The sequence below is a fragment of the Canis lupus genome, chromosome 33, assembly GCF_011100685.1.
Source record: "Canis lupus familiaris isolate Mischka breed German Shepherd chromosome 33, alternate assembly UU_Cfam_GSD_1.0, whole genome shotgun sequence".
Classification (NCBI taxonomy): domain Eukaryota; kingdom Metazoa; phylum Chordata; class Mammalia; order Carnivora; family Canidae; genus Canis; species Canis lupus.
This window is the reverse complement of record NC_049254.1, coordinates 19,995,488-20,020,533: the sequence shown is the minus strand read 5'-3', so window position 1 is coordinate 20,020,533 and position 25,046 is coordinate 19,995,488. Positions and strand designations below refer to the sequence as shown.

General features: G+C 38.3%; 1 long non-coding RNA gene across 1 annotated transcript in view; it reads left to right on the top strand.

Annotated features, from left to right (window-relative positions):
• The first annotated feature begins 5,039 nt into the window (after positions 1-5,039).
• LOC111093796 overlaps positions 5,040-25,046 on the top strand; it is a 33,135-nt gene continuing 13,128 nt past the window's right edge. Inside the window, exons 1-2 of the long non-coding RNA XR_005383345.1 lie at positions 5,040-5,289; positions 6,823-6,870. This is a non-coding gene — a long non-coding RNA (uncharacterized LOC111093796). The remainder of the gene's footprint in view (positions 5,290-6,822; positions 6,871-25,046) is intronic.

Below are 25,046 nucleotides of genomic sequence, written 5' to 3'. Positions count from 1 at the left end.
ATTCACTTGCTACTCTTGTCACAAAGAGAATGAGGCTGGGATCAAAACCCTGGATTCAAGTACTAATCATTTTTTTTGCTCTACAGAAGAAAAGCCTAGGAAAAGCCTTTAGCTTTTTAAAATATTCTCACCTGTACAATGGGACTCGATCATCAACCCTACCACACAAAGTTATTGTGGAATTGCCTGAAAAATGCCTGATCAGACTGAAAATTAGCACTAGTTAGAAAAATTATAATATTATTGAGATATTAGACACTTTACACTCTTGCCTGAGAGAAGTCCATGAACTCAAGATAGGTAAACTAAACCTTATGCAAAGATTCAGAAGAAATCCAGGTAAGAGAATATTGACCAGAAAGTGGTGTCAATTTTTGAAATGTTAAACAAATGAATGAAAAAGACTGAAATTAAGGTATCTGAGGACAGTTTGAGGAAGATGGCATTTGCCCAAAACAAAAGCTTCTGATCATGCCACTGCCCCTTTCTGGAATTTTATTCTCACTTCCCTCCTGCTGAGCCAAATTTTATGGCTGATAATACCAGCCAACATTGAACTTGCCTCTTCCTGACATCTCCGTACACAGAAGGTCTAGATCATTTACTTGGGGCCTTAATTAATAGGTTATTGCATATTGTCTTGATTTCTAGGCATTCCTTCATGTTAATATTCAAGCATATCTTAGGTTCAGATGATTTATAGCAGTCCATAGGGCTATGAAGTGTTACATATATTAAAGGTTATGCCATCCATCTGTTTTTGCATCCTATCCTATGATGTTTTCATATTTCTGCTTTTCTTTCCTAGATTTTATGTTGTATTGCCCAGGAAAAGCCAATTTTCTAAAATTTTCTTCTAGATTTTGGGTGCACTGCTGGGGATTTACCCCAAAGATACAGATGCAATGAAACGCCGGGACACCTGCACCCTGATGTTTATAGCAGCAATGTCCACAATAGCCAAACTGTGGAAGGAGCCTCGGTGTCCACTGAGAGACGAATGGATAAAGAAGCTGTGGTCTATGTATACAATGGAATATTCCTCAGCCATTAGAAACGACAAATACCCACCATTTGCTTCGACGTGGATGGAACTGGAGGATACTATGCTGAGTGAAATGAGTCAATCAGAGAAGGACAAACATTATATGGTCTCATTCATTTGGGGAATGTAAAAAATAGTGAAAGGGAATAAAGGGGAAAGGAGAAAAAATGGGTGGGAAATATCAGAAAGGGAGACAGAACATGAGAGACACCTAACTCTGGGAAATGAACTAGGGGTGGTGGAAGGGGAGGTGGGCGGGGGGTGGGGGTGACTGGGTGATGGGCATTGAGGGGGGGGGCACTTGATGGAATGAGCACTGGGTGTTATTCTATATGTTGGCAAATTGAACACCAATAAAAATAAATTTATAAAATTTAAAAAAATCCTTTCCAAAGTATGCTTTTTCCTCTATATATTCATAATTATATTCCCCTTTTTCTGTAGTATTCTCTGTACTCGCCACATTGGCTCCTACTACCTCTCTGCACAGTTAAGCACTGGATGAATCCTCAGATCTACAACTAGTCTGGGTTCATGTCTTAACTTACGTCTCTATAAACTTATACTGGGCTGAAATAGCTCACTTCCTGGCTTTCTGACACTCTAAATAGGTTCTTTCCTGCTTTTTGATAGTTTGTATCATGCTAATTTTACGAAAGACCTATACAAGTACCTGTTTTCATTAACAACAACAAAATTCAAAGGGGATTTTTGTTTTTTATGAAAACAGTGGAAAGTAAAAATGGCATTCAGCATTTGTTTGCAGCAAGCCCATATAAAGGCAGAGTGTACCCAGAGCAGCAAGAGTGGCACTGCCACGCTTCTTTCCCACGAACTACTCAGCAACTCAGCCTCAGGCTGCCATAGCTTTGGATTGTGTCTCTTTGGATTGAGCATCTCTGCTTTATTTTGTGCACCCTATAGCAAGATATGTCCTGAGGTACCAGAAAAGCCTAAGAGAGGTTGTTTTTGGGGTCTGAGAAGGCTCTAATTTTTTTAAAAAAATATAAACTATGGTAATTGCTTTACTTTACGCCATTTCTATTTACAAAAGATTTCATGGGGATGCTCTACTTCTGGATAGTGGGGGAAACCTATATACTAGCCATCACTCTCGAGTCTTTTCCTCACCTAGTATATTTTACCTGTGGAGACTCTGCTTCTCATGATACAATGCTTTACCTCCCCAACCTCCACGTTACTTCCCCCTTCTTTCTGGTTATGGGATCTAACTGGATATAAAAGAGAGGTTTTCAGAAACAGTGTGAATATGCTTAACACAACTGAACCATACACCGAAAAACCAGTTAATATGATAAATATTATGCGTTTTTTATTTTACCACAATTCAAGAAAACATAAAGATGGTGAACTCTTGGTCGGGTTTGAGGAAAAGGAAAAAGAGAAGGCAATGTTAAGGTTACCCTAAAAAGCAGCAGATAAGTGGCAGAGGGGTAGCTGCCCAAATTTTTATTTGAAACAAAACCAGCTTTTGTGAAAGGAGAGACAGACCATGGAGGTGAAGAAAGTCTTCCTAAGTACTTTGAGTTGAGCATAACAAAAGTAAGCCACTAATTGAGTCTTTCAATATAGAATCAAAGACATTGTAGCTAATGGAAATCCCCTCAGATTCCAGCAAATAAGTGGATTGTCAGTGTCACTGCAAATTTTTACCTTTTCTCACCTTTCTAGGTACATCTGCAAGGAAGAGACTTTATTAGTTGAGCCACTATCAAGTTGCTGTTTTACAGAAGCCCCTTTTAAAAGACAGCTCATTAAACAACTCTCAAATCAACTTTTCATTCGTGTTTAAAAGTTTTCAACTAAGAAAAAAAAAAGCAGCCCGCTACAAAATCCCTGAAAAATTTAGAAACTGATTTGAAAGGGGGTAGAAGCTACGAACTATCAAAATGAGATGTTCCAGGCATTTGCAAACATTTAAAACACAGTCTAATAACAAGGGACAAGAAGAAGACATTACAAAGAGCCATCCTAGTAAATAAAATTCTTTTGCAACCAGCTTAAGGGAATAACTGTCTTCAATACTGGCCTAATGAGGGGTAGATTGTTCATTAGCATGTAGCTAACATTCTGTTATCCAGCTGTGCAGGGAACTCGGCGAAGAGAATAAACTAAGTCCACTACTCTCTGGAATCATCAATCCGTGTATAAAGCTTATGGATTCTAGAAAAAGATAATTACTCATTCCACAAATATTTACTATATATACACAAAATCAAGTTTACTTCTTAAATAAGCAGATCAAGCAGCTACTTCCATGGTGTGTGGTAAAAAGGAATTTCACTGCTTATTAATAAGAAGTCACCTTTCTTAACTTTCCACCCAAAAGGCAATGCTCCCATTAATACCAAACCTACCAGTTACTACCTATGCTTTTCTCCTATTCACTAGCTGCTACCTTCAGAGGCAAGAAGGAATCCAATCAAAAGGCAAATCACAGGAGGAGACATTTTTATTTAAGCTGGTTTTACTGGATCCTACCATATGAAACCATCATGTAGGTGCTGTGAAATATGCACAGATGAACAAGGCACTATTCTAGTCCTCAAAGGAACTTTATATTGGAGAAGGGAAAACTCAGCTTAGCCCAAGAGTCAATGGGAGAAAACAACAGAAGTTGGCAGTTGACAGTGGATTGAATTGGTAGAAGGTGGTCTCAGGGTAGTTCCAGGGCTGTTACCTCAACTCTTTCAAATCCTGTTTCAGCAGTGAGGAGACTCTTGGGACCTTGCTTTGATCTACTGACTGGAGAAGAGGCTATACAAAGGAGTTGCTTTCAATTCCATTCCATCTGCCCCATATGTCTGTCTGTTGAAGTGAGAGGGCCCTAGGAAGGTCTGATCCCAGATAATTAACAATTGAAAATCAGGAATAAGTCCCGACATAAAGAATTGCACCCCCATATCAGTTTTATAAAAACACAGACCTGCTTAATGCACTCAATTCTACGTACCACAGAACGTGGCAATGGCCTTGCAATGATGCAGAATTATGTCAGTAGTCTTAGGGAAAGTAAACCCTACTACCCACTGCCTGACAAGTTGATTCATTCACTCACCTCACTATTTCTTGAGGACCTTCTACATGCCAATCACTGGGGATATGTAAGATGCTACACAAGCATACAGTCTAGAGAACCGAACCAAACCATACAAAACAGTCCTTCCAAATGCTTTTATTAGCCATGTGTGTCACCCTCATAGGGATGCATCCAGGCTGAAACAGTCTACATCTCACTGATTTGGACCTGCTCAGTCTTTGACCTTTGGCTTTCTTTTATTGCCAGTGACATAAAGGATTTTTCAAGATATTGCCTGTGTTATGAGAAACCATTAGTCAGAAAATTAGAATTCATTAGCAGGCAGATAATGTGCTTGCTACTATGATATATGGGACTATATTTATCCTGCAGTGTAACATATCTCCTCCATCAGTGCAGGAACAGGACGATCTTTCATCTGGATGAAATAGCCTTGAAAGCTTCGTCACTGCAGTGCAGCAAGAAGCGACTAAAATGGTTCTTCCTAGTCTCTTTTTGCTGATTAAAAAAAAAAAAAAAAAAAAGGCTGCACCACCTCCCAAGGGCTTCCATGCAGTTGCTATAGCAACACTACATCTGAGTCAGAACTATTAACAATCACCATGGCAACAAGTGTCTCACTTGCCATTTCCAGAAACTCATTGCGTTTGGACTAGAATCATCACACCATGTAAAAAGGGGTGGAGTTTTCCTCACTAGGAAACAAGATACTTTCTTCAAATAACTTATCGAAAAAATGTTTTAAATAAAAGGAATTATAAGGGAACCATGCTGTCATAAGCTGATTATCCTCTTTTCTGAAATATTACAGTGTAATGGAAATAGTTAATACGTTTATATGGTAGATTCATTTTTCCCACTAGGATTCCATAGAATCTTTGGTATGTAAAAAATTCCTTTTTTTTTTTTTTTACATTCTCGTAACTGTTTTATTTCTCTTGCCCAGCTCTTTTTGTCTCTGCTAATTTCCCTTCCTTCACTCTGTCAGACACCCTCTTGAATATTTAGCAGAGCAAAATTCTTTAGAGATTTATGGATCACACTTGTCAAGTTAGAAACAGCAGAAAGGATCACGCATATTTCTGAAATTGCACCAATAATGGAGTGTGTGGTACTCCATCAGAAAAAGTGGTCATAGTGGAGCTGTGGGCCCACCTTGTTTTCCTTCTTTATACACAAGATGGTAAGATGGGTAGTGTTCAGATTTTCATCTAGAGCTTGGCCTCCACAAGTGGTTAAACACTAGAACAGAATAACACGTCAAAGCTTCCAGCAGTCTGAGAACTACTGGATCATCTTTCCATTCCTGTCACCCTTGCTTCCCTAGGTGTCCCAGAACACCTCTTCACCTCCTGATCCCACTGCCCTCCTCATGCCATGTCATATCACACAAGGACATTTTCTTGGAATTTACGACCTGGATCAGAGCTGCTAAGGCCAGATAAGTTTGAGCAGGGAGCTCTCAGAAAAGGTGTATATCTGGATGGACCAAAAAAATGTGCAAAAATATTTTCCAAAACCAAAAGCCAAATTACATCAAATCCCAAATTGTTTTTAAGTATCTTGTCTAACGAAAACAAAGATTCCATGTTCTGATATGCCCTTTCTTCTGTCAGAGCTTTCACACCCTAGAGAATGAAGGCAGACTGCAGAACAAGGCAATTTTAATGCAGAAACCACCACTGTACCAGGGATGCAAGGATGGGAAGGAGGGAACTCTTCTTTTCACTCTGAATCCTAGGTTACTGACTCCTCATGCGTAAGATTGTTTGGAATATAAGCTGGAGGAGGGGAGAGGCAGGCAAAATTGAAGTATCTCAGTAAACCACCGTGATTAGGAAATCTTTGAGTTAAGACTCACCATCCTGTTGTTGACAAGCTAGAAGGACTCTGAGGTGAGGGTAACATGAGGCTGAAAGCTGAGGGCCACCCTGTCGCCCAGGGTAAAAAGTCATTCAGAAAGAAAAAAAATGTTGCATTTTGTAATGAACTCACCCCTGAATGAGGCTGTCACATGGCTCCCCTGACTCTGGATACCCAAGCAAATACAAATTGAACCTTCTCCAGAAAATGTAAATGATACTAGGATATTTACATTTATAGTTTCCTCTGATATTCTATAATTTGTCTACATACTACTGAATTTTTAAATGAATTTTTCCCATGTTCTTAATGAAACCAAGCCAAACCCCTCTAGAAAACTGTGGGTTTTGTTACAGGGTGTAAGCAGTCAAATTAAAGGTTTAGCTACATAGTAGTCAATGTAAAGGACTTCATCTGGGAGACCCCTACTCTGATTGGCAGTTTGCCATGGTTATTTGTGTACCAAAGTGTAAGTAAACACTATAAGAACCAGCTTTGGATTCAAATCCCATGTTCCTTTCTTTCCTAGCTCTAAAGTGACTAGATCATACTGACCATATTTTTTTCCTCATCTTTGAGATAAAGCTAATAATAGTTCACAGAACTGTTCCAATGACTAAATGAATTGATACATGCATAAAACACCTAGAGGAGAAAAAAAAGGTTGTATTTTATAATGAACTCACCTCTGAGTGACGCTCAATAAACACTACTGGCCCTCAATACATACTATCATATTATAGTTGGATTCAGTTTGTCTATATATTCATTGCTTCCTAGTCATACAGATATAATTTTTTTTTGCTTTAAAAATTGTTCATTAACTGTATTCCTTTATCTCTTCATTCAACAGGCATTTATCTCTGAGAGGTGGAGACAAGATGCAGGTCTGGCCTTATAGGTACAGTCACTAATGTTGAAGAGTAGTATGAGAAGGAAAGCATTGCAAATGAGATTTCAGTTTTGGAACTAAAGTGATTTTTCCCAACTGGGTGAAGTAGTCCTGCATTAATCTTTGTGGACTGCTCTCCTTCTCTAACACAACTTTTAATAGGTAAAAATACCCACGGGCTTTTGTACTCCATTTGTGAAGCTATAGTATAGGTTGTCCCAATACTGCCATTAAAATTCCCTAGCATAAAGTGTGTGTTACTCTTGGCTATAAAAATAAAAGTTCCCTATAGACTAGAACTTGGCAAACATAGTTTGATTAAGTTGGGCTATTTTTATTTTATGCTCAAAGGGAAGCAATGTGCCCTAGTGAATCAAGCTGTTTTGAAGTCAGAAAATGAGAATTTTCATTCCAACTTTGCCACTGAGTTATATTTGGAAAGTTCCTCAGTTTTTTCCCCATTTGAAAAAAGTGGAGAATAGTTTCTGCCCCCCCCCCCCCATGTGTTATTATAATGAAGGTGAGTAAAAATGTTAAATATAAGGAATCCTAATCCTTTCACATGCTGTCTCAGAATGGAAACTGGGATATACTGGTTCAACTGTTTTCTTATTCTACAAAATAAGAGCAAGTGAATAATCAATCCAGCCCAACTTAGCCACCTGCAAATAGATCTATCAAGTTCAGAGACAGAATTTTCTTAAAGAATTCAGACATGTTCGGCCAGAATGAAAAAGCAAGTAGGTAGAGACGGGGGTGCTCATCCCCTGAGTTCCAGTTCAAACATTTTGTTACTTGTACATTGCTGTAGATTTTTCACAAATTTCCTTCTCACAGCAATTCGCAACATTAGGAAGTAAATTGCTTTGAGATGTACTCTACCTTCCATTTCTTCTTTCAAGGAAGCTCACAGAAGGCAGCAAACAGAAGATTTATCTTTGACACACTGACTTACACACACACACACACACACACACACGACACACATACACAGACACACATCCCTAAGGCCAAATCATTTAGTTATCACCATCTCAAGTCCCTTTGGGTAGAGGCCATCCTGGGGAAAATCAGCTGCACCACTGGCCTGACAAGGCAATGACACTGTTCAGGTCTACCCTGGACTGGGAAGTCTTGTGAAGTGAGCTGAAAATCAGCAGTAAATTCACAATGAAAGAATTCTGCTTTTCTCCACAGTCTTTCGTGGTCTCTCCAGCTTGGAGATTCTTTCTTATAAAAGCTTCAAATCTGTTTACTTGGCAAACTCTCCAAAAAGGTTACATGTTCTCTGTGGGCAAAAACTCTACCTTATGTTTGTTTTCCTTATAGCAGCTAAGACAAATAACTCGTATGCCCTTGTTAATTAATGTTTTGATTTTAGAGTTCTGTAGAGACAAAAATTAAAATACTTGCTGACTGCTGCTGATACATGGACAAGGGAAACGATTCCATCTGGGGACAGGGCTTGCAGTTTCCTTTGCAACCTCACCTACTGAAAATAGATACTGTTTGAGGTGTACATATATTGAATCAAGAGCTCTCTAGTAATTTTGCTTTATGTACGTGGATCTTATTAAGACCAGGGCACCATCTTAATTAACCAAGCTATGACTAGATGAAGTAGAGAAAGATCAGAAACATGGGCAAGCACTACCATTCTGAAGTATTAAGATCGCCCCTATGATTTAGACATTCCAAATGCTATAGTACCATATTCAGACTGTTACTACCAGGGATCCACCGCATACTTGATGTTCCCTTTGACCCCCTGTAAGCAGTCATCTGCAACACTTCAGTTTAAAAAAAATCTTAAGCTTCTTTGGTTTCTAGCAACAGAAATAGCTCTAGTGAATTTGTGCAAGAACTATACTGTAGGAAAGTGACCAGGAAATACACAGATAATCAAAACAGAAGGCTGAAGAGCCCAACTTAGAACAATTGTGAACAAGTAGATCTCAAAGGTCTCAGCATTATCTCAGAAGATGCTTCAAATGAGCGGGTTTTGGGGTTTTGTTTTGGCCAAGAGAGTGATTAGCTAAGATTAGGGCACATGCTCACTGTTTGGCTATCCTGGAAAGACAAGTAGGGAGAGAATTTGCCCCCTTCTATCCCTTGAAATATCAAGAAGATTTAAGCAATGGGAAAAGGGATATTGTGTGCCTCCAAACCAACAAACATCTACTACAACCAGCACCCTACTTTCTCTTCTACTGTAGCGGTAGGATTGGATCTACTGTTAGCCCTTAATAGAAGACATGGGGCAATTCTGTATGCCTGCTGTCTAGAACCTTGCTGATAATGAACTTGAGTCATCAGCTAGTCTAATTTTCCTGGTACTACATTCACACAAGCTTCTGAAATGAAGATCCAGCCTATTCTTCTTGTGCCCCTCTGTTTCACAGCATGGAATCCAGGTGCTCAATTTAGTAACATTTTGCAGCATCGATACTATCCCCACCTGCCTTGCTTAGAAGAGGATGATAAGCAAAATGACAGTGGCAGCTTTTTAATATTTTCCAAGCTCAACAAAGGAAGAAGGATTCTATAATATTAACATGCAGCTGGATTGGAATAAGCAACTAAAGCAACTAGCTGTGCAAGGTTTATGATGTCTAAACTCCCACCAAGCTGCTATCATCTCTCCATATGTCTCCTGGTCACTGGGAGCCAAGTTTAGAATTTACAAAAAATCAGGGCAATGCCTTTTCTGGTCAAGATACCTGTAAGCAAGCAAATCATGAGGATGACCTACTATTCACCAAATTGGCATGTTTAGTAGCAGTCGTCCAGAAAACATGCCAGAGAGCTAAGACAGGACTTGCATTCATACAAGGCCTCAAAAGAAAGATTCTGCATGTCCATGTTCTGCAATTTCTCTCCAATATTTACACATTAGAATATGACAGCATAATGTATATTTACTCTGATTACTAGGTCATTTTCACTTCCCAGCTATTTGGCTGATAATTGCTATTCACTGTGTTTCCTAAATGCTAAATGAGCAACACGCTAGTGCTGATGAAAGTTGCATGTGCCATTTTAGTGCTGTGCCAGGAAAAGAAGCTGGAACCACAGGGGTGCCAACTGCAAAGGCTTTCCCTATACTGACCAAACTTTAGGTCCTCATTTTTTCATCCAATGTTTCAGAAGTGATAGTTTCACAGTTAACACATTTAAAGTAATAGAAATGATTTTTACGGTTCACTTATGCCCATGACTAGCCAACAAACTAAATCCAAAAGATCCTGAATTATGTTTTAATTGGTTCTTCATGGTGAATACACAATCCAAATAATTGCCAACTCTTTCTTCTATTCTATGCATTTATAGGCCAAAAGTTTGGTTATCTTCCCTGCTGGTTTTCAAGGACTTCAGATGTCTGTACCAGCCATAGGAACACACTGCTATGCTTTAAGATGTGGCATTTCCTGCCCAATAAAAACCTTTTGAAAAAGTCTTCCTTCCAAACTCTGATTTTAGATGCATCCTATCTGCAACTTTCCAGGCCTAGGAAAAAAAAAAAAGAAGAAGATAAAAGCTGAAAGCTGAGGATATGCCTGCCTTTGTTTCCTGAGGTTTGGGGTGAAGATCAGTAACAGCACTGTAGTGTAACCTAATGAATTTCATCTGCTTCTGGTTTCAGGCAAGCATACATTCAGACATAGGTTTGGAGAGTTGTGAGGAATAAAGAAATAAGACTAAGGAGTTGAAGCGGAGACTAAACCTACATGTCCTTCATAAATAAAGCTCCATGCTCACCTGTTTGGCTGTAGCTCTACTTTCCCAGTGAGCTGCAGTGTTATATAATGACCAGGGGCCCGGGTATAATGTCAGGAAGGACAAAGGGGGCAAAGCAAGGCTTGGTATTTTGCAAGTCTGTTCAAGGCAGGTTACAGAGAGGTAATTATTCCCAGTGCTTGCCCCACGGGTACATGAATTAGGCAGATATTGCTAGGAGATAATTACAGGTGTTTCCACAAAACCAACGGGGAAGTTTGGTAGTTTTGGATTATGGTTGCAGACGGGACTTGGCAGTAAAGAAAACTTAATGTAATTGTTATTTTTTTAAGCCACAGGAGAAAAGAGACAAACAATTGTATTAAAAGGGTGTCATAAATTGGGGTGCCTGGGTGGCACAGTTGGTTAAGAATCTAACCCTGGATTATGGCTCAGGTTAGTGTTGTGAGATCCAGCCCTGTTCCCTGGTCAGGCAAAGTCCTCAGCGGGGAGTCTGCTTTTCTCTCTCTGCTCCTCCCTGCCCCCCACCCTTGCATGCACATGCTCACTCTCAAATATTTTTTAAAAGTGTCAAATTCAAGAATTAGTATTCTGACGTACATGCAGTTTGGAAAGTTAAAAACAGAGTGGCATTGCTGGTAACAACAAAAACTACTCCACAACACTCTCTCTTCCATCTTTTTCATTTCATCCTTGCTTCTACCCCCCAAGTTCCTTCTTTGCCCAAGATTGTCTTACCAGCACATATAGACTATAATCTCAAGCTAGCCATTTGCCACCATTCACCCTGTTTTGGGCTCCAGATATTTCTGGTGCATCTCAATTTAACCCTTTGTCTTTGTTGTTGGTTTGTCTGAAACTCTGTAAGAAAGATAACTGAGCTTGAGTAAGAACATTTTGATATCCATTCCATTTTTTACAAGTTAAGCAAGACATTAAGCCTCTGTGGGCCTAGGCATCTCCATTTGTAGAATAACACCTAACATGGCCAACTCATAGGATTATTTCAGGAATCATGAGAGAGGAATATAAAATATGCTTTATAAATTGCAAAGTGCAAAACCAACGGGAGTTGATTCTCCACATTTTCTTGGCTTCGGAAAATTTGGAAAAATAAAATGCAAACATGGACAGATTCTTTTCTCAGACGCACAGATTTCAATCAGGGCTAAAAGATCTCCTTCCTCATTTCTGTGCACTCACCTAGGGCAACTTCTCTCCACTAAAGCAGCAGAATCTGTGCTTTCTGATTCTCTGAATCCAGAAAATCCATGGGACATGGAAATTCTGAACATATACTACTGCCCAGGTCCTTCCTACATTCTTTTAAGTGGATCTTCCAAATGGAATGTGCCATGTTCGTCTATACATACATATGCAAAAACTTCCCATTCTGATGTTCAATTATTTCTGGAAGCTCTCTCTGAATGCTTCTAGATGGACTGCTAGGAAATCATGGTGTCAAAATAAGGACAATATAAAAAGCATCATTCTACAGGGACAGAATACGTTGGATTTGTGGTAGGCACAGATCCTGGTGATTGGTGGGTATCTTTAGGTCTTCTATTGTCTGGATCTGTCATTGTTTTGTTGGTTTGTGGAATTATGTGTTTGTGTGTTTATCTCAATCCAATTCTATCTGTGGCACAGGCAGCAGAGAATATTCCAAGATATAAGCTTCAAGGTGTTTGTCAGTCTTTAGTGTATGGTTGAGCTATGTTTTCACCTTTTCCATGTCCTCAAAAGTATTTTACCATCAAGTGAAGAATATATTAGTTAACTAGCAAAAGTCTCAGACTTCTGACTCAGAGGACATATTTTACTCATTGGTTTCATCCTAACATGCCTGGATTTGTGATACCACAGCATCTCTGTCCATGAACATTTTCCCATGATACCTAGACAATGTTGCTAAGAGGGACTTGGAGGGGAGGCCATGGTAGATGGAAGAGAATAGACACTAAAAACATACAGCTACATAAAGTCCACTAATGCAGCACCCACTCTAAATTCCTTGTTCTCATTCCAATGCTCTTACTGGCTTTCATTTGCTATATGTATCTCATCTATTAGATTTTCTTGTCTGAAAGAGGAATTTTAAAATGCTAGGAACAGAAAAGTTAAAGGCCTGATAATTATGCAGAAGGCAGGGTTGTTGGTGGCAGGGAGCCAGCACAGGATGAGCCCTTGTGAGCACTTCTGTCTTTCCTTGAGTAGCGGAAAGAGTTCAATCACATTCATCAAAGATTAAAGTGCTTTGAGCTGCCCCTCCAAAGCACTTGGAAAGAGATACCTTCTTCCCTGTCATCCAGAGCAGCTTAAGTTTTTCCATCTATTAATTTTCTACATCTGGTATAGTTTTTCTAACTTTCCACCAGAGCTTCCTCTTAAAAATGATTGGTCATTCAAAAACATCCACTTTTCCTTTTCCGAAAAAGTTTTGAGAGGCCCGAAGAGCTAGAAGAGAGGAGGGGTCAATCTGAAAAAAAAAAAAAAAATGAGGATTCATTTTGTTTCTTTAGAACCCCCGGTTTCCTGCTCTGTATTATATATCTGTAAAAATATATCTATAAAAACTAAATAGAATGACTGTGGGAGAAAACCTGAAGCATTCAAGCCTAAGAGAATGCGTGAGTCTGAATCAGGTTCAACTCATTCCTACAAGTATTGATGGACTGCCTGCAATGTGCTATCACAGGGTTAGAGCAGGCTAAAAAGCAAAAAACCTACAGAGAGGAGAGTGATCAAGGCTCTCCCACCTATTGCCCTTGGTGCACTTTTATACCTGAATCTTGACTGACAACTCATGAATTACAAGAAATTTCTGTGGGAAGTTTTGCCTTCAGAGTATTCATTTGCCCTACTCCTAGTAATAGGATAATGATTTTCCTTGGGAAAAGCCCCCTCCTACTTTCAATCCATGACATTTGTTACAATTGATTCCATCACCAGTAACAGGAGAAGAAATGTGATGTGAACTAAGGTGATTGGAGCATGATATTCCCCTAGCTACAGTGACTGGTTCAGGAGAGGGCACGTGATGATATCAGAGGAATCTGAGCTAATCCTGAGACTATTTTCCTGAGCCACCAGGAAACACCCTCTCTTTGTGGAAGTTTCTTAAACAGAGTAAGGGTCTGAAGCTTCTGGCAAGCATTAAAAGAAGTTGCCTGAGGAAAGACCTAATCCAGAGACAAGCACCAAAAAAAAAAAAAAAAAAAAATTCCTAAAGCCACTGTTTGAAGCCTCAGAACCACCATTTCCAAAAGCCACTCCCCTTGGATTCCCAATTACTTGAATTTTGGGGGGTGCACTTGGCTGGCTCAGAAGAGTATGTGACTCTTGATCTCAGGGTCATGAGTTCAAGCTCTATATTATATACAGGGATTACTGAAAATAAACTTTTTTAAAAAAATGTTTTCCTCCTAACCCAGCTTGAATTCAAAGAAACTGACAAAGTTATTCCTATATTGGATAAATTATCCCAAAGAATATCAACTTTCCTTCCATTATTCTTAGTTAATTGATAGAAAAGATATTAGGAAATCATATTTGTGATTTTTATATATAGCTGTCTAAGCATGTAATTTATCTTAATATACCTTCCCATCAAGAAGGAACTCACAAGTAAAGACCAACTCTCATTGTTAATTTGGGGTAAAGGGAAGACTTAACTTGAAACCACTGAACAAGAATGTAAGTTCATGGGTATGTAGAATGAATATTAGTAGTGTTTTTATTAATAGGCACACTTGCCAATGGTTTTGTCAACGCCATTTACCATATCTCCTAATATAAGCACATATGGTATTCCTTACCTCCAACTACGTGCAGTAAGGAACTATTGAATTCCAAGAGACTGACAATTCTTCTAACTTGGTCTAAAAGATTCTGAGACAATATCAATTTTCCTATCGCAGTAACATAAAGCTCACCATCTCTATAAACCTCTTTAATTTATTACAGAATGCTTACTATCTTCCAGCCAAGATGCCAAGAGCTTTTACAAGCCAAACAGTTCACTAAAACTTCACAAGTCTCTATTATGAATCCTATGAAAAATCAGAAAACTGAGGTCACTAAAAATTAAATATCTTAACCAAAAGTCAGTTAGAAATGGAGAGCTGGATGTGAAACCATGTCCATATGATCTCAAACCTAGAGCCTCAACTATATTATTCTCAGTCTATAATAGTTTCACCTTTTCATCTTTTGCTCACCATCATGGTTACCAATTGAGCTCAACAGAATCTTGAGCCAACTAATTCAGTTCAATTTCTTGAGATTTTAGCCCTGCTCTGCCCCACACTGAACTTCTTTACCTCAATGATAGGATTTCCCGAATCCTCAAACTTTGAGGATTTAATCTATGTCAGAGAGCAACTACTCAGGGAAACTCAGCCTCAGTGGGCAGGGGAGGGGGAGGGGGGAAAGAGCATACAAGGGATCTTCTAGTCCTTTGTAATCCACTGTCTTATTACAAACTCACCATCTTCCTCTTTAAATCAATTCCTTCTCTAATTCACCAAAGCTTAAGTTACTGGGACAGCTTCCTCAAATAAAGGATCATTTAACCAAGTGCTAAATTCGGCAAATTCCCCCTTCAAAATTACTCCTGTTACTTTCTAATCCTATTACATGTAACATTTGTTGTCCTACCTGTTCTCCTTAGGACTATTACAAGTTCTTCCCATCCAGTTTGTTTCTGATCTTTCCCTTCTCAACTCCTCCTGGAGGGTAACCTAAAAGATCCTTTTTAGCACATTACCTGACAGCTTAAAACAAAACAGGCAAAACTTCATCTTCTTCCATTGTTTACTGAATTTTTTTTTTTTTTTTAGAAGTTTTAACATAGTTCCTGAGGACATCCATAAATTGGCCCCAGCCGACTTCTCCCTTCCTTTACCTCCTCCTCCCTCCCTACAAGCTTTTATTCTGATTGCTGGCCTCTAACATTCAGCTTGCTTTCTTAACTCTGTGATCTTGTTTACATGGTTCACTCTGCATAAAATACACTCTCCCTTGTCTCCACCCACAAGGATTCTATTTCATCCTCAATGACTGGGAATACATTCCATTTTTTCAGAAATGCCAAACAAAAGTTACTTTTCTTCCTCTGAACATCCAGGGATGGATGATATCCATCACTACTGATGGATATCGCTACTTCTTGATATTTATTTCATATTGCCCTGTACTACTACAAACAGGCTGGGGTGGGGGTTGGGGGGACTTCATCCTCTCCACCAAGTATTATACTTTTAAGAGCAGAACTGAAAACTCCCACACGTCTATGCACTAAAACAGCACCTGGCCTATGCTTTGGCTATCAGAGATCCTCTATACTAACTGCATAAATGAAATGCATGAAAGGAGTAAAATGCTAGGGTCGTCAACATCTGAGATGGTCCTTAAGGAGTCCTGCCTCCTTGTATTCCTGCCCTCATGTAATCCTCTACCACAATGAATAACCAATAAGATGTTACAGAAATGATAGAATGTGACTTAAGAGGTAGTCATAAAAGATATTGTGAACATCAACAGTGACCATAATATGGTCATTGGGTGATTATGGACTTTGGGTGATTATGATGTGTCAAGGTAGGCTCATCAATTGTAACAAATGTACCACTCTAGTGGGGTGTGCTGATAATGGGGCAGGCTATGCATGTACGAAGGCAGGGTATATATGGAAAAAATCTCTTTTTCCCTTAATTTTGCCATGAAACTAAAATTGCTTTAAAAAAATTAAGTCTTACCATTTGCTTCAACATGGATAGGACTGGAGGGTATTATGCTGAGTGAAGTAAGTCAATTGGAGAAGGACAAACATTATATGGTCTCATTCATTTGGGGAATATAAAAAATAATGAAAGGGAATAAAGGGGAAGGGAGAGAAAATGAGTGGGAAATATCAGTGAGGGTGACAAACCATGAGAGACACTTAACTCTGGGAAACAAGGGGTGGTGGAAGGGGAGGTGGGCGGGGGGTTGGGGTGACTGGGTGATAGGCACTGAGGGGGGCACTTGACAGGATGAGCACTGGGTGTTATGCTGTATGTTGGCAAATTGAACTCCAATAAATGTTTTCTAAATTAAGTATTTTTTAAAAAGACACTGTTCTCTTTCATCTCTGCTCTTGGAGAGAGGAACCATGTCATAAGGACACTCAGGCAGTCCTATGGATTGGTCGTATGGTGGGGATCTGAACCTTCCTGTCAACAGCCAGCATCAACTTCTCTAGTACATTAATGATCCACCTTGAGAGTGGATCTTCCAACCCCCAATCAAGTCTTCAGAGGACTATAGTGCTAGCCAACATCTTGACTATACTCTTCTGAGACAGAATCATCCAGCTAAGCTGCTCCAGAATTCCTGACCCACAGAAACTAATAGGTGTATAATCTTAAGCACCTAAATTTCACTATAATTTGTTACAAAGCAATGTATAACTAATACAATAGCCCATCATGGTAGTGATAAGAATAAGAAAGTCCAAAGAACTTTCACTGGGTTTGAGGAGAAATATCTGAGAACCATCTGAAATATTTGAATATCTGAGTTGTGCATGTAAGATTGCTCTATTGCTGGAGACCATAAATGAAAGATTGTTTCCAGTATCCAGATCTCTGTACATGTTTCTGAGTGTGAGCCATTTCTCTAGGTAATTTGTAATACTATTATCAAGCATATAATAAATATTGGGAACTGACATTTATTTATTATTTCTATGTGCCAGAAACTGTTCTAAGATTTTTCCCAACAACCCAAGAATATAGGTACTCTAATTATCCCAATTTTACAGAAGAGGCCACTGAGGCACACATTAACTTGCTCAAAGTTTCAGATCTAGTAGGTGGCAGAGGTGATTCTGCCTCTAGATAGCCTAGATTTATACCCCACACACTGAACCACCATGCTGTATGAAACATCATACTTAAGACAACAATATATGCATTTTACAGAAATCATTTAAAGTATTAAAATTGAGTTTATTTAAAATTGGTGGTGAAAATTAACTCCTAGATTGGCTCCGGCATCTTCAATTGGTTACAAAGTTTTACTTTACTTCTTTTGATAGTTAAAATCGTGAAGTAAAGCTGAGAGGCTGTCTCATTCTGAACTCCCTTAAGAGACTCCTCTCAAAGCCTTGAGTGTATTTATCTCCAGCCTAGTGGGATTTGAAGCATCCTTTGATTCAAGTTGGGTGCATCAAACAGTGATGTTTGAATCTAGACTGCAATTGTTGATTTTCTAAATACAAGTCAATCCATATTATTCTTTTGTTGAAGTTTAGAAGGAACCTGGTAAATGATAAAGCACAATTTGGGAGATATTTTCACTCAGCCTATTTTCAACAAATGCTGTTCAAAACCCCAAGAAACAGATTTTCTTACAGGAAAATCTGTAAGACCCTTCCCTCAAGGAGTTTATACTCTAAGAGTTATGAATTAATTATAATAGCTTTTCATTATCAATAAAGATAAAATTGTCTATTGGGTTCTTACAATTTTTTTTTTTAATATTTCAAACATCCAACAAAATCTTTCACAGAATGGATCATGGAGTAGAAAGTCAAAATAGATCCCTTTGCGATATTCTCAATACAAACTTATCCAACAAAGGCAGTATTTTCAAAATGCATTATTTTAAAATATTACATATATGATAAATGTATGCTTATTAGAAGTAGTTTAAAAGGGGTATCTGAGTGGCTCAGTCAGTTCAGCTTCTGATTCTTGATTCTGAACTCCTTCTGACTCTCAGCTCAGGTCATGATTGTAAGATCAGGGTTGTAAGATCAAGCCCGACATTGGGTTCTATACTGGGCAGGGGGCCTGGTTAAGATTGCTCTCCCTCTCCCTCTGCCCACCTGCCCCCCACGCCACCCAGGGAGAGAGAGAGAGAGAGAGAGAGAGAGAGAGAATGAACAAAGATATACAAAAAAAGTCTCTTCCCTCACCCTTCCTCTATTTCCATTCTCATAAGCCAACTAGTTTTTCTCTTGCCATACCTTGCCCCACACCCAAAGATCTTCAAGCAGAATACACATAAACAGAGTGTGTTATGCTGTCATTGTTTTATAAAAATGGGAATCTCAAAAACTCTAACCTTTCAGTGAACATTGTTCCTTATATTATAGACATTCCATGAGGTTAATGGATAAAAGAGTTAACTCATTCCTGATCAAAGCTATGTAACAGTCCAAAACTATACATTAGTTTATTCTGCTATTCTTTTGTTGATGGCCATTCAACTCTTCTCTAGATATTTTTATCACTACAAATAGCATCACAGTTACATATTCCTGTACATATGGCTTACATTCTGCTTTTATTTCTGTAAGATGAAGCTCTGTTGGGGTGGGAGAAGTCACTGGGTCATGAATATCTTTTTAAATTTTAATAGAAATTTCTGAATTTTTTTTTCATAGCTACATTATGGTGTTTCACATTTCCAGGTGCCAAAGCAATCTATGCTTTATCCCTGCCAGCACTAGATTTTCTAATTCAATAATTTAGTTAATGTGGTGTTGGGAGAAAGATCTGGAATCCCCCTTAAGGGGGATCCACACAGAAGTCAAACCTACAATTACAGACTATGTGTAGCCATTCAGCTGAGCACAATGTAAAAGTTGAGGTCCAAGTTGGATATTCTACTCTCTGCTATAAGTGAGATCCTGCATGACATCTTGAATTGTGCTCATATTCAACCATAACCTGAGACTTCACTGAATTCCATTTGAACTTTCAGAACACCTGTAAGCCCCTGAAATGGTGTATACCTAGATACCCAAAAGCCAATTAGTAGCAGCTTGTATGGTGAAGTCCTCAGCACTTGTATTTGGATAGCACTGCACAATGTGAAAACCACCCCCATCACATAATCATTTTAAAAGATATCTTCAATGGGCCATTTAACTTCCAAAAAAGAGTAGGTTACAAAGTAGTTTTAATATTGTAAAGACAATTATTATTTCAGTATGGTTTGAGGACTCAGGAATTCTAGAAGGGTATAAATGTTGATAGTGAATTAGAAGGATTAATTTTAATATTTAGTCAAGACACTATAGCCAATTCATAGAGTGAAACAGTGTTACTACTTCAGAATATTACTCAAACTGATTCTTTTCAACTTCTAAAATCCTGCTAACCAAATGAAAAGTTAAAAACAACCTGGTGACATTTAAAAAAATTATCAGCCTCTGTCTTCACAGTGTGTTTGAATAGTTTTCTTTCCTTTTAAAGAATATCTTTCTAATAACCAACAATGGATTTGGATTCATAAGAAAAAAAGAAGAAGAATACTTCAACCTAGAAAAATGTACTAATCCCTGCAGTAGAGAAAAATCCTAGCTTGGCCTTGGTCTGTATGTTTATTCTAATTCCAAGTTGGAACACTATATTGTTCCTTATCTCTCAGTATGCCAAGAAACCAATTATGTTAAATAATATTGCCCGAAGGGATTTTTCCATTGTCGCTGGAGAAAGATCAATGCAATAACCTAGGACCTTAAACATCAATATTAGTTTTAGGAAGAACATATTTTTTAAAATACAGTTTTGTTAAATATTTTCCAAAACAGATTCAAAAACTAAATATCTTATAACAATATTCCTACTGTGATCCTTTGGTGTACACTAATGAAAAATATAGCAGGACAAGCAATAAAGTATAAATACCAAATATTTACTGAAATAATATTTCAAGGAAAACAGAAGGCTCTTATCATATCAATCCAAAGGGACTTATTTAACTGACTACAACCTTTAATATAAATATCAATCAGATGGGTTGGATATTCACTCCCTTCATTTCCCCCATACTGCAAAAAACTACACATTTGTTGGACCTGCATAAATAATAAATTGTCTTTGGTACAAAGATGAGCCTTTATTGTTCGATCCCTCAATCAAAATGGAAGTGCCAAAATGAAAACTATGTCCCCAGGCAAGAAAAGGGTGCGCTTTAGGAGATATGGGATTTAAAACAAAATTAATATTGTAAAGTAAGAAAAGAAAAGATTGAAATATATATCAGGGGAATAATATCTAAATAACATTAGCAAAGGATCCTGTGAAAAAATAATGAGCTATTTAAAACATATGTGCAGAACTCACCACAGGCAGCATTTCTTCAAAGGAAGGGGAAAAGCTTGATCTGGTCAGGGCACTGACTCTAATGGTGAAAGCCCTGGGTTCTATTTCACATTATGCCATTGAGATTGCTGTGAGGATCTGAGACAGACACTGTCTGTTCGTGGGATCCCAAGTATTTTCCATTACCCCTCCTCAGTATTCGTCCACTAAAGCTATGCTATAATGAGCCCAGGTAAAGCCAAAAACATAAACATTTAATAGAGATCTTAATAGGGAATGTCTAACAAATACAGCCTGTATCTCAAGTTTGTATTTTGCCAAAAAAAAAAAAAATCCAAACAAACAAACAAAACCGAATCCAAACACACACGCAAGAACACAAAGTCTGGGAAGAAGTAGTTAACTATTGGTCTCTTCAAAAAGTTTCTTGGTTGATGAAAATATGTGGATAGTCCTTCTGTCTATATCCTCTTTCTTCCCTTCCTCGTCCATACCCTCAAATGGCAGATGGGCTAACGTAAATTGTTCAAATGAGAAGACACACACAGGGCCTTCCAAACGTTGAAAATTCCAAAATCAATTAGGAATGGCCTTCAAGTTCCTTTTTGGACGTTCGTTGTCCCAGGAATTTGGAGATTTAAGATATAATCCGAATGCCCATACTCTTATCCACCTTACTGAGATCTCTCAACTTTGCATTCCCTTCTGCTTCTCAAGGGTATGTGATGCCTGAGCTATAACATTCAAGCATGGGTTTTAGCTGCAAGTTGAATATGATGCAAGTGAGCCTTTTAGCTTCTTTCATTTTAGGCCATTCAACATACATTGCCTAGGAGAGGACTTCTGCAGAGTCCAGCTAAATGCACCAGAATTCTGCATCGGATCCTGGATCCAAAGATCCAGCTGATAGCATATTATTTCTTGATTTGCCTCCTCTGTGAAAATATTTCTTGGAGTCTCTCTAGGTGAGAATGGCCAGTAAAGATTTGGATATGGATACTCTGAGTCTCTTAGCCAAATACCATCACTAATACTATTTAAGCAGCATAAAAGCATAATTAACTTGCATGCCATTTTGACACGATTCTTGTATAAAAAATACAAACCATACTGTCAACTTTTAAGTAAATACTTACAAATCCTCTAGAAGTTGTAAACTGAGCATTCTACTGTCTTAGCAACGAAGCTAGTGGGCCCATATTAAGTAGTTTCTAGTTGGTTAAGGAACCGCTTCTCTGAAACCTTTGCAGAGTGTAGACTGCCTGGGGCACAGTTTTGGCTAAGGCCATGAGACCAAAAACCATGCCAAAGTTTAGTAAGAAACAGACCAGGTTCAAGGGATCTACTTTAGTGTTAGTGTCAGAATTCACTTCTCTCAAGTTCTAGAGACTCCGTGATCTCTTTCAGCCTAAGGTGATTTCTACAGGGTTTTGTGACAGCTTGAATCAGGGTAATCTTCTGGTTTACCTGTGGGTTCTGTGTGTGTCACCCTTAACTTTTCTTTCATTTCATACCTTGCTCTGCCAACCACCACTATCAACTTTAGAACGTATACCCGTGGACTTCTGACCTTTCTGGGGTTCGTGAAGTCCCTATAAAGTTGTACTGCAGCATGTTTTTAACTGAAACCATTGTGGCAAATCCTATAAGCTCTTTCAATTATACAGAATGTAGGACAATTTCCTGAGCAACTGTGGGATTTCTACGGAATGAGTCATATTAGCTAATAACATGGCTCCACTTAGCCTTTTCTAAAGAATTATACAATTAGAAACCCCTTTCTGGTATTACTTTCTTTACTGATTATCTTCTTTACGGATTATATTCCAGAAATCTCCATTACTGAAGGTCTGGTATTTCTAGAACTCTGATCAACAGGCTGCAGATAGGAAGTCATCACCGCCCTTCACCAAGTAGTTTCTATAAAAACCAACTATAATTTCCCCTAGGGAGACTGACAGGTCCTTTCTCCTTTTATGGTGATTTTTTTTTTAAATTTTTATTATTTTTTTTTAATGGTGATTTTTGTATTGGAAAGAATCTCTGTTAGTTCTTCATCCTGCTCCTATAGCTTGGGATATTACTAACTTCTAGTTTTCTTGCTTTTGGAGGGCTCCCCATTCCACAGGGTGTAGATCAATATTCCCCAAGCCTTTTCACTTCCACATTACACATTTCTGTCTATCAACCACTCATATTAACATTCCCAAGTCTCCCTTCTCCTCATTACGCAGCTTCCAAGTCTACTGGCCATTCCAGTTATTCTATGGCTAAAGCTTAGGCTTTGTTAGCATCTCTTGAGAACATTTATGTACCTTCTTAGACTTCTGAAGGAGTTTTGGGGAGATGTTTTGGAATCATTCAATAGTCACCAGGTAAAACAATTCCTCCTGGTATCACATATTATCACCTCCCTATATAGGTGTACCTTGATACTGCAACAAGCATAAACCTACTACTCTCGTTTAGGTTACAGTGATTCTTCCAGGTTATAAAGATGCCTTGAAGGGCACTATAGTAGAGTGTATTGCTATCTCTCTGCATCTTCCAAACCCAGATCTCCTAGGGGCTTGGCAATAAGGCCTTGGTAGTTGTCCCTAATATCTGCTTCTCCCTTTCTTCTCTAGCAATAGTTTTACCTCGGTACATGATTACCTAATTAAAGACCTTAGTCTTCATTGTAGGTGAAGATGAGTATGTCCAATGTTACTAACTCAGACCAATGGAGTCTGAGAAGTGTTCTGTCCCCTTCAGGTCTTGTTTCTAAACAATTGGGCATGCAGTCCCCTGACTCCTTCCTGCTTCCCATTGGCTGCCTGGGAGATAGAAAGAAATGGAACTTCTCTCTTAAACTCAGATATGAAAGCCTGAGGTTGAGATTGGCAGCACTGTTTTACTGCTCTGGATTGTGAGGAGGAAAGAGGGAAACTCTTAAACTAAAAATAAGATTAAATAAATAAATAAGTAAATAAATAAATAAATTTATTTTTTAAAATAAAAACTTGTATTTTGAGCTCCATTTGTGACAGAAATTTTAATCTGTAAATAGTAAATTTCCCTCCCATTTATGTTCATATTCACCCTCCAAATCTCATAAGTAGTAGTTTTTTCCAAGATAAGTATGTAAGCCCAACTCTAACAATAATCCTTGATTATACAATTCTAGCATAAAGGACCTAGAAGGAGGCTGATAATAGTGTTAAAACCTTCTGGTCAAAAAAGAAACAGACTACATTGCTTATAATTGTCATGATCTCAATTCTGCATGTTAAAGTCAAGAAATTTTCAAGCATCCATACTCTTTTCTTACAACCGATCCAATTCAGTAGCCTATTGTGGCAGAACTGTATAGGAGTTTTCTTTATGTGCTTGTCTGAAGAGAGAAACAACTATGCTTTTCTTTAAGAGAAATGTAGGCATGACCACCGATCACATCTCCCAAACTAAACCTGAGAAGAGGAATTTGCTGAGTAGTTATGAAAATTGCCCCCATGGAGCTTCTAAATTGTTCCTTTACATCTCAGGCTGAGTATTAAGGTTGATCCCCTGAAGGGAGACAGGATGCAGTATTTTTCTGTCCATTGGTGATAAGGGCTGCTATTTTCTCTCTGTGGGATACACAAGGAGATGATTTGCTATAGTCCCCATTGTTTATAAAATAATGTTAACCACATGCTCTCTCTTGAAGTAATAATCTGTCTCAATAATTATTTCACATCTTTTTTTACCCTTTCCACTTCCTTCCTAGAGGGTCTCATAAGAGCACATCAGGTCATCCTAGAAGTGACCCATAACTTTTAAGTAGGCTCTTCAAGAAGTAGAAGGAGAAAACATGAGAGGACTTTAATAGAACTTATATCTAGGAAATATTATGAAGTCAACTCTTCAGGCATGTGAAGATATTCCCCTGGGAATTTTTTTTTTTTTAAGAGGATCCTAAGAGTCAGTTTGAGAACCACTTGTTTAGGGTGCACAAACTCAATATCAAACACTATCAACCATTGTCTGAATCTCAATATCCCTATATTAGAAATTGTGATTGGAGACAGAGAAATCTCTTACCAAGTAACTTTCAAAGGAGAGGAAATGAAATGTAAATTTGTTCTACATTTCTCAACATCTGCTTCAGACATTTAAGATGCCTTCTAGGAACATACTAACGTCCTTTCATCTCTCTTATCAACTTATTTATTATCTTATAACAACCTGGAATTCTTCATGTCATTCTACATATTCTAAAGAAGTCACCCCTCCCCTTTTCACATTCTTCGTTCCTACTGCCTCCAACACCATCTGTATTATACTAGTACTACCCTATAGATTGATCTAAAACACTCTATTCTGTTT